The sequence below is a fragment of the Sorghum bicolor genome, chromosome 5, assembly GCF_000003195.3.
Source record: "Sorghum bicolor cultivar BTx623 chromosome 5, Sorghum_bicolor_NCBIv3, whole genome shotgun sequence".
In the NCBI taxonomy this organism is placed as follows: Eukaryota; Viridiplantae; Streptophyta; class Magnoliopsida; order Poales; family Poaceae; genus Sorghum; species Sorghum bicolor.
This window is the reverse complement of record NC_012874.2, coordinates 20733230-20741702: the sequence shown is the minus strand read 5'-3', so window position 1 is coordinate 20741702 and position 8473 is coordinate 20733230. Positions and strand designations below refer to the sequence as shown.

Below are 8473 nucleotides of genomic sequence, written 5' to 3'. Positions count from 1 at the left end.
GGCGGAAGGCGGAAGGAGTGACGGTGGGGAGACCCAAGGATATTTATAGACGGCTGACCACCAACGGACAGATCCGACAGATACCGTAACTCCCCTAGTAAATGCGCCGCCTAACGGTCCTTATCTCTCTCACAGACGAGACGCTACGAATTTCATGCCACTGCAGTGCCGCAACGGCTCCCGCCTGAAAAGGCACGCCCAACGGGCAAAAAGGCGAACCGCCGTGACCTTTTCCTTCCCCTGTAAGCTAAGGTACGCATTCGTTATGGAGAAAATCTCGAGAGGTCGCGGGCTGACCCACCGAATATGTTCGACAGCCGATCTCGAGTACCAGAGTCTGGGATGCCCAACGAGTGGTCGAAAAACGAGGCCCGCCTCGAGAACTCGCTGGGGATGTCCAAGGCGAGGACAAGACGGTCGAGAGGAACCCCCCCGAAGGGAGGCATCGAGCCGCTAGACTCTATCGAACGAGACTAGTAACCCCGACCACGTCAACCCCGCTTTATGAGAACGCCTCCGGGCTACAGCTGACCCCCTCGAACGGGGCACAGGTTCTCACTTGGATTACCCGCTAGAAGCTCAATCTGGGGTAGATGGCGCTCGCTCCACCAGGAGTACGTCGCAACCCCGACGTGAAACCAACCAATCGAAGTCTTTGGCTTACCTTCCATGATGAATGTCGAGGATACCAGTGAGGGGGTACCCAAACTGATGTGCATATTGAGGGTATCCGTACGCAAATCATGGCTTTCAAGTCGATGCTCTAACCAGCTATACGCACGGTCCTCGACGACCGTAGCCTCGAACACGGAAAGAGCGTCCTGCGAATCGACCAGGGCTCGAGCGCCGGCTACCGTCGAATACGGAAACAGGCTCGAGCACACTACAAGAAATGTGTGGTTTTTTGACGTATTTAGTATGACAATAGGTGATAATGTCATTATATCATCCGGTTTATGACATTACATTTTAGGCACCACGTCTTAATGATAATAAAAAGTTGTATGTCACAAAAAATGTCATATAACTTGTCCAATTTCATCTAATGACAATATTTTCTACGTCACGGAGGCACTTTGTGTGTCACAAAGACTAATTTTCAAATGCCATCAACCTATGACATAGTTTGTGCGTCAAAAATTATTTTATTGTCTCTTTAAATGTTGTTCTCCATGTTGTCATGTTCAACCGCCACGTGGTTGGGTTGATCCATATAGTTTTTTATTTTCATTATTTGTCCAACATATTTCATCCCATATTGTCTATGTTTCACATCGCACATTGTTAATTGTGGGGTTTTATTGTACATAGCCTAATCACCACATCAAAAAATATAGACAAAATTGGCAACCTTGTGATGTGAAGGGTCGCTAAAAATACTAAAGCACTGATGGACAGTTGGTCATTTAAGATGTAAAGTGGGATGCAATAAAAAAATGTATGCATGCATTGTTTAAAAAAATAACACATAAAGAAACATTTAATATTTTTAATCATGTGTGTAGTTGTTCATTTTTAAACATAAACTTAAAAAGATTGTGATATGAAAAAGATATGTAGAAAAGCGAAGCGGAGAGATAAAAACTAATAGAGATATAAATTCATATATCCATATATAAAAAGGAAGAAAAGAAAATAAAAAAAATAAAAAACACACACGCCACTCTGGATGCCTGACGCATGCTTGTCTCCACTCTCATGGAGAAATGAAAAAAATAAATGTCATAGATCAAGATTAGTTCTGCAACTTTTTTGTTGATAAATTTTTAATTTGAGTCCATTTAATATTATAAAATTTGATTCAAAGTTTTTATATTTCTTAATTCAAAATTTTTTTTGGGCCAAATTCTGGGTTTCTAGGCTCCCAACCTGGGCTTGGGCCTCAATTTTGTTTTTGGGACACTGAAACACGCAGACTTGTCATGGCTGTGTATGATCTGAGGTCTGAGCCCTTGATGTGAATCGAACGACCAAAATTTATCCTACCCAGAACAAAACTAGGTCCAGCCGTCGGCCTCCCCAAACCCTAAACTGATTTACTCCTTTCCCTTCTCTTCCATTTTTGACATGCGGTTGCCACTGGGAGAGAGCAGGTAGGCGAAAGGCAGCGACACCAGGCGAAGCGAGCGCCGCCATCTTCCGATGCGATGCGAGCGGGCGGAGATCTGGTGTGGGTGGATCCTTTGGTCCTTCCTGAAGTAGTGAGGGATCCCTTCATCGGTGCTTGGGCTCATCACCGGAGCGGCGGCGCCAGGAACAACATGGGCTCACATCTCGAGGGTGGCGCATCGGCGTCGCACGGACCCGGTGACGGCGGGAGCACAAGTACTAGACATGAGCTACCTGAGCTCGTATCTAGAGTTGCTTCTGGTGGGGGCGGCGGTCGAGCTGAGATCCAAGGGCTGGCCTCCTTTACGCATACCATCCCCAACTTGGGGAGGTCCACGAGCTGTTCCTCCTGCTTGGCCTTGTTTGTGTTTGCTTCTTTTTTTCCCCTACCAAATTCTAATGTGTTTGTTTTTGTTCTTGCAGTTCAGTTTCAGTAAGAGAGCATACAGTTCAAGCGATTAGCATGACAGAAGCTACTTATTTACAGGCTCACTAGATTGGGGATATTACAGGGAAGTTTATTTTTTCCAATTCCAAATAGCAACTATTTGTGTTATTGTTTGATTAGTCAGTCATTGTCACTGAGTTGTTTAGACTCGAGGCTTGTGATATTCTGTTTCAGTCAGTCATTATCACTGCTATAGGCATGTGCCTTGTATGTCTGTATTTTTGCATCCCATGAACTGCATCTCTACACTTACTGTTTCCAATGGTCAGTGGAGTTTGTTGCATCTATTTATTTTAATGGTAGATGCTCTTATGTAATATTTTGTTTATTTGACAGCTATTTACCTGATCACCTGTTGCACTGCATTTTCATTTTTTTTGCACTGTAGTTCCATTTGCAACCATTCTTCAGTGAAACCTGATATTCTTAGTCAACAATAAAATAATCTCACATTTGCATTCTTTCCTGAAACCTGTAACTGAGAACTGAAGTCACCCTAGTGCTGGTTGAATAATAAAGCTGTGACCTAAAACTATAGCTCTATTGGTAGTTACTTCTAAAATTTTTGGTAGTTCACTTCTAATTTTCTTCTTACTGTAACAATGCAGGAACATGAGCCTGTGGGTGTTGGACATTCAGACATGTTTCCAGATCTCATATCTTCCTGTGTTGGAACTTGTATGTGAAATGATGGAAGATTGCTGCAGGTGTCATCATATATAGGTAGTGGTATTGGAAGAGATTTAGTAATTGGGTGCAGGTGTTTTACTCCTTGCTGCTGTGAGAGTTTCTATGAGTATATAAATATGTATATGTATAAGACCATGTCAAATATGACGCGATATATAAATTATGTATCTGAATATATTAATATGGACGCTGGTGATTTCAATTTGATTCTTTGTGGCTGTTTATGAGTTCCAGACAAAAATTGCTTTGATGCTGGACCGAAAGCTAAAATGGCCTGATGCTTTGCTGCTGGACACAACAGCAAATAAAAATATTAAAAAGCTAAATAAGCCAAAAATGAGCTGAAAATAAAAATATTAAAAAGCTAAATAGGCCAAAACGTACCAAATAAGTGGGCTGCTTTTTTTTAGCCCACTATAAGCCTACCATTCATACGGGCCTTAACAGGCCTTAACATATTTTAATTTTATGACATTTTTTGACGTGCCATGTCACTTGCCTACATGGCATGGTACAAGAACTTGTGACAATAAACCATTGTCATAACCTTGTGACAATGATTATACAAACGTCACATGATCACTTTGTGATGCTGGTTTTTTGACGTTTCAATTTTCGTCAACTGAATGTCATAAACCTTAAGTTGTGACAATAATTTCATATATTTTGACATAAATAGAATGTCAAAAAACCACATATGTCTTGTAGTGGCAAATCGGAAGGTGTCGAGCGCAAGGACGCCGCCTGACGCGGGCACGGGGACCAGGGCATTTAATGCGCCTGGCGCATTCTCACCTGACCCGTCAGTCATGGGAAGCGTGATAGGGAACAGGTATCCATCCCGTCGTTCTTTTTACAGCCTTCCCCACCAATTAAGCCAGAGCGTGGCAGGTCGCAGGGAATGGGTCGGGATGTCTAATCAAGACCCCCCTCGAGATGCCCAAGGTCAGCGCTCTAGCTAGCAAGGCATTATACGACATCTAACCCTCGAGTAAGCATATTTCCTTCCTGAGAAAGGGTCGGGCGTCGACTGACCGCACTTCAACCACTCCGACGTAGCTGCTACCACGACGTACAAGCGTGCGACATATGAACCAGTCCAGGACGGCGCACAGGAGCAGGATTCAGGGGCACGCGTAATCATCACCAAAGTACCCAGACAGGATGGCTCGAGGCCACGCCTGTACGGAAACCTCGAGTAGGTCAGCGCGCCATACCTCTATCGACCCCTACTCTATCTCCTATACATGTACCCTAGGCGTCTCCTTGGAACTATAAAAGGGGAGGCCCGGGACACGCGATACAAGACAACACACAAGCCATACGTAGTAGAGCAAACCCACTCCGTCTCCATTCATACCACGCTTGTATTCAACCCTGTACAAGCACTTAGGTGCAGAATAATACAAGCTCTCCCCCCCGCTGGACGTAGGGCCTTCTCTTGCCTGAACCAGGATAAACCTTTGTGTCTTTTTGCATCACCATTTGGAAAAGGGAGCACGCATACAAGTTTTACTCGTTGGTGTGATCCCCCGGGGGAAAACACCGACAGTTGGCACGCCAGGTAGGGGTCCTGCGTGTTTTTTCACCAATTTCCCATTCCTTTCCAGATGGCCACTCTCGTTTCGCTGATTCCGTGCTCCACGGTGATTTGGTTCGGGAGCCTCGAGTTCATGTCTACTGGCTCCGGCTACGACATGATCCTGCTCTCGGTCAACGGACCGGGAGGAGTCCGCGTTACGCAAGCACGATTGAGGCCTCCGAGACATCCTCGCCACCACGCCTCCTCGCCCAAGAAGAGGCGTGGGCAGCGCCGCCATCACCCCTCTACCTCTTCATGACCGACAGTTCATGCCAGGCAGGAGGTGACACAGGAGCCGACAGCCCCGCGCGCTGAAACCGTGGGTATGACGGCCCGACGCCACAAGGATCACGCGACGACAACGGGAGAAAGCGCGCCCAGCGCGCTCTCGCCCGCCGCAACGCTACTTCCACATGGGCTATTCGCCCCAAGAAGAGCGTTGCCGTTCGGCTTGGACAACGCCGCGGCATCGGTTGCCACGGCGATTTGTCCGAATGCCCAAACGTACGTGGAGAGACCAATGGTCCTCCCACGTGACATGGGAGCACAACAACGAATGTCCGAGCAGCCGGATTTCTCTCAGGTATGAGGCCTTCGCCGCCTAGGTCCTGGGCGGTACACGATCACCTCACTCAGGCAACGGCTGTTGGAGGAGGGATGTTGATGTTTTTACACCGCCGAGCCAGACTCTGACTCTGAGACCGACAGCTACGACCCTACTAGGGAATGCTTCCATATCGATGGGGCGGTGGAAACCACCGACGAGACACAAGACGCTGTTGCTGGCGGTCGAGCCCCTGCAGCAAGGGAAGACCCCAGGACGCCTGGGAACGACGGTCAAGTCGACCCCCTCCACAAGAAGACAGAGCCGCGCAAATTCCGCAGCTACACGAGCTCAAAAGCAAAGCTCGACGAGGATTGCGAGCGCCTTGTCCTGCTTGAACAGATCCTCGAGCAGGACCTGCCTTACCCGCCTGGCGGAAGTGTCCGCAGACGGGCTTGAGAGGTACATAGGCAGATCGTCGGAGACGGAGAGCTTGAGCAGCCCGTCAGCTGTTTCCCTCGAGCCGTCCAGAACGTCGTGGCGGCGACAATGCAGCTGCGTAATATGCCCAAACCGTCGAACTCCCAAGCGCGACGCATTCGAGACGAGGTGCAGACTCTGCTCCAGGTGGCAGCGGTTCAGCAGGCCGAGAGCTCGGCCTCTCGACGTTGAGGAGCGGCCATAGAAAAGCGCGATGAGCCGGCCCACAACGAAAAGGAGGTGTCAGTCCATCAGCAGCCGCCCCCTCGAGGGAAAAAGACCACGCTCGTCCAACCCGTCGACAACCAACGACGACACGACGCACGACGCGACATCGATGAGAATCGTCGCCGTCGGTATGGGGACGCAGAAGAGCGCGGTTACAGCGCCCACCGCGGTGGGAGATATGACAGCGACGAGGACCGGATGGCCCCGGAACCACCAGGCCCTCTTGTGTTCAGCAGGGCAATCCGCAGCAAGCCGCTGCCCAGCCCGTTCCGACCCCCGACCAGCATTGCAAAATACAACGGCAAAACAAAGCCAGAGCTATGGCTGGTAGATTTTAGGCTAGCCTGTCCGCTGGGTGGTGCTCGAGGGGACGGTCGAGCCATCATCCGACAGCTGCCACTCTTCCTCTCCGACACCGCCTGCGGATGGCTCGAGGAGCTCCCGGCCAACTAGATCTACGATTGGGTCGATTTGGTCAGTGTGTTCGATGGTAACTTCAAAGGAACCTACATACGACCCGGCAACTCGTGGGACCTCAGCAAATGCAAGCAAAAGTCGGGAGAAACTCTCCGAGAGTATGCACGACGCTTCTCGAAGCAGCGCACCGAGCTGCCACACATCCCCAACCACGATGTCATCCTGGCCTTTGTCTCAGGCACCACCAGTAGAGATTTGGTGCGGGAATTAGGCAGGAATCGTCCTCAGACCGTCGACGAGCTGATGGACGTAGTGGCGAACTACGCTATAGGGGAAGAAGCGGTCGGCGCCTTCTTCAGCTACGAGGGAAAGAAAGGCAAGCCGTCAGCTGAAGATGATGAGGGCCCCAGTCGAGGACCCAAGAAGAACAAGAAGAAGAAGAAGAAAACACGGCTGTTCCAGCGGGAGGACCTCGACGACGATCTCGTCGCTGCCATGGAGCGCAAAAGGCCTCGAGGTCCCCCAGAGGGGGCCATCTTCGACAAGATGCTAAAGGAGCCCTGCCCTTACCATAAGGGAGGGGCAAACCACAAGCTCGAAGACTGCCGTATGCTGAAAAAGCACTTTGACAGCCTGGGGCTCAAGAAGGATGCCCGTGACGACCCAAAGAAAGAGAAGAACGGCGACAAGGGGGACAAGGACGACAAAGGTTTCCCTGCTGTCCACGACTGCTACATGATCTATGGTGGGCCCTCGATGCAGTTGACCGCAAGGCAACACAAGAGGGAAGGCCGTGAGGTCTTCGCGGCAAGGATGGCGGTGCCCCAGTACCTCAGCTGGTCAAGCACCCCCATCACCTTCGATCGAGACGACCACCCCGACAAGGTAGTCGCCCCTGGCGTCTACTCGCTCGTCGTCGACCCCATCATCGTCAACACCAGACTCTCAAAGGTGCTAATGGACGGTGGCAGCAGCCTGAACATCACCTACCTCGAGACCCTCGACCTTCTCGGCATCAACAGAGCGCAGCTCCAACCAAGCGCCGGTGGATTCCATGGTGTCGTGCCAGGAAAGAAAGCATTGCCGGTAGGACGAATCGACCTGCCGGTCTGCTTTGGCACGACAGCCAATTTCAGAAAGGAGACCCTCACCTTTGAGGTGGTGGGGTTCCGAGGCACGTACCACGCCATCATCGGGCGCCCGGGCTACGCTAAATTCATGGCTATCCCCAACTACACCGACTTGAAGCTGAAGATGCCCGGACCCAAGGGCGTCATCACTGTTAGCTCCTCCTACGAGCACGCGTATGAGTGCGACGTCGAATGCGTCGAGTACGGGGAAGCTGTCGAGAGCTCCACCAAGCTCACCTTGAAGCTCGAGGCCCTGGCCGCAGAGGCTCCAGAGCCCAAGGGCCACGCGGGCAGTTTCGAGCCGGCAGAAGGAACAAAGAAGATCCCGCTCGACCCCAACGGCTTTGACGGCAAGGTGCTGACGATCAGCGCCGACCTCGACCCCAAATAGGAAGCCGTGCTCGTCGACTTTCTCTGTGCAAACGCCGACATGTTTGCATGGAGTCCCTCGGACATGCATGGCATACCGAGGGAAGTCGCCGAGCAATCCTTGGAAATTCGAGTCGGTTCCAAGCAAGTGAAACAACGGTTGCGTCGCTTCGACAAGGAGAAATGCAAGACCATTGGCGAGGAAATCCACAAGCTTTTGACGGCCAGATTCATCAAGGAGGTTCACCATCCTGACTGGTTAGCAAATCCTATACTAGTTAAGAAAAAGAATGGGAAAATGAGGATGTGTGTCGATTATACGAGTTTAAATAAAGCATGTCCGAATGTTCCTTTTCAATTACCACGTATCGATCAAATTGTTGATTCTACTGCGGGATGTGAAACCCTTTCTTTCCTTGATGCGTATTCTGGTTACCATCAAATAAAAATGAAAGAGTCCGACCAGCTCGCGACGT

General features: G+C 50.1%; 1 long non-coding RNA gene across 1 annotated transcript; it reads left to right on the top strand.

Moving 5' to 3' along the window:
- LOC110435355 lies at window positions 2007-3452 on the top strand. Its single transcript, XR_002453003.1, has 2 exons — window positions 2007-2440; window positions 2533-3452. It is a non-coding gene; the product is annotated as an uncharacterized LOC110435355 (long non-coding RNA).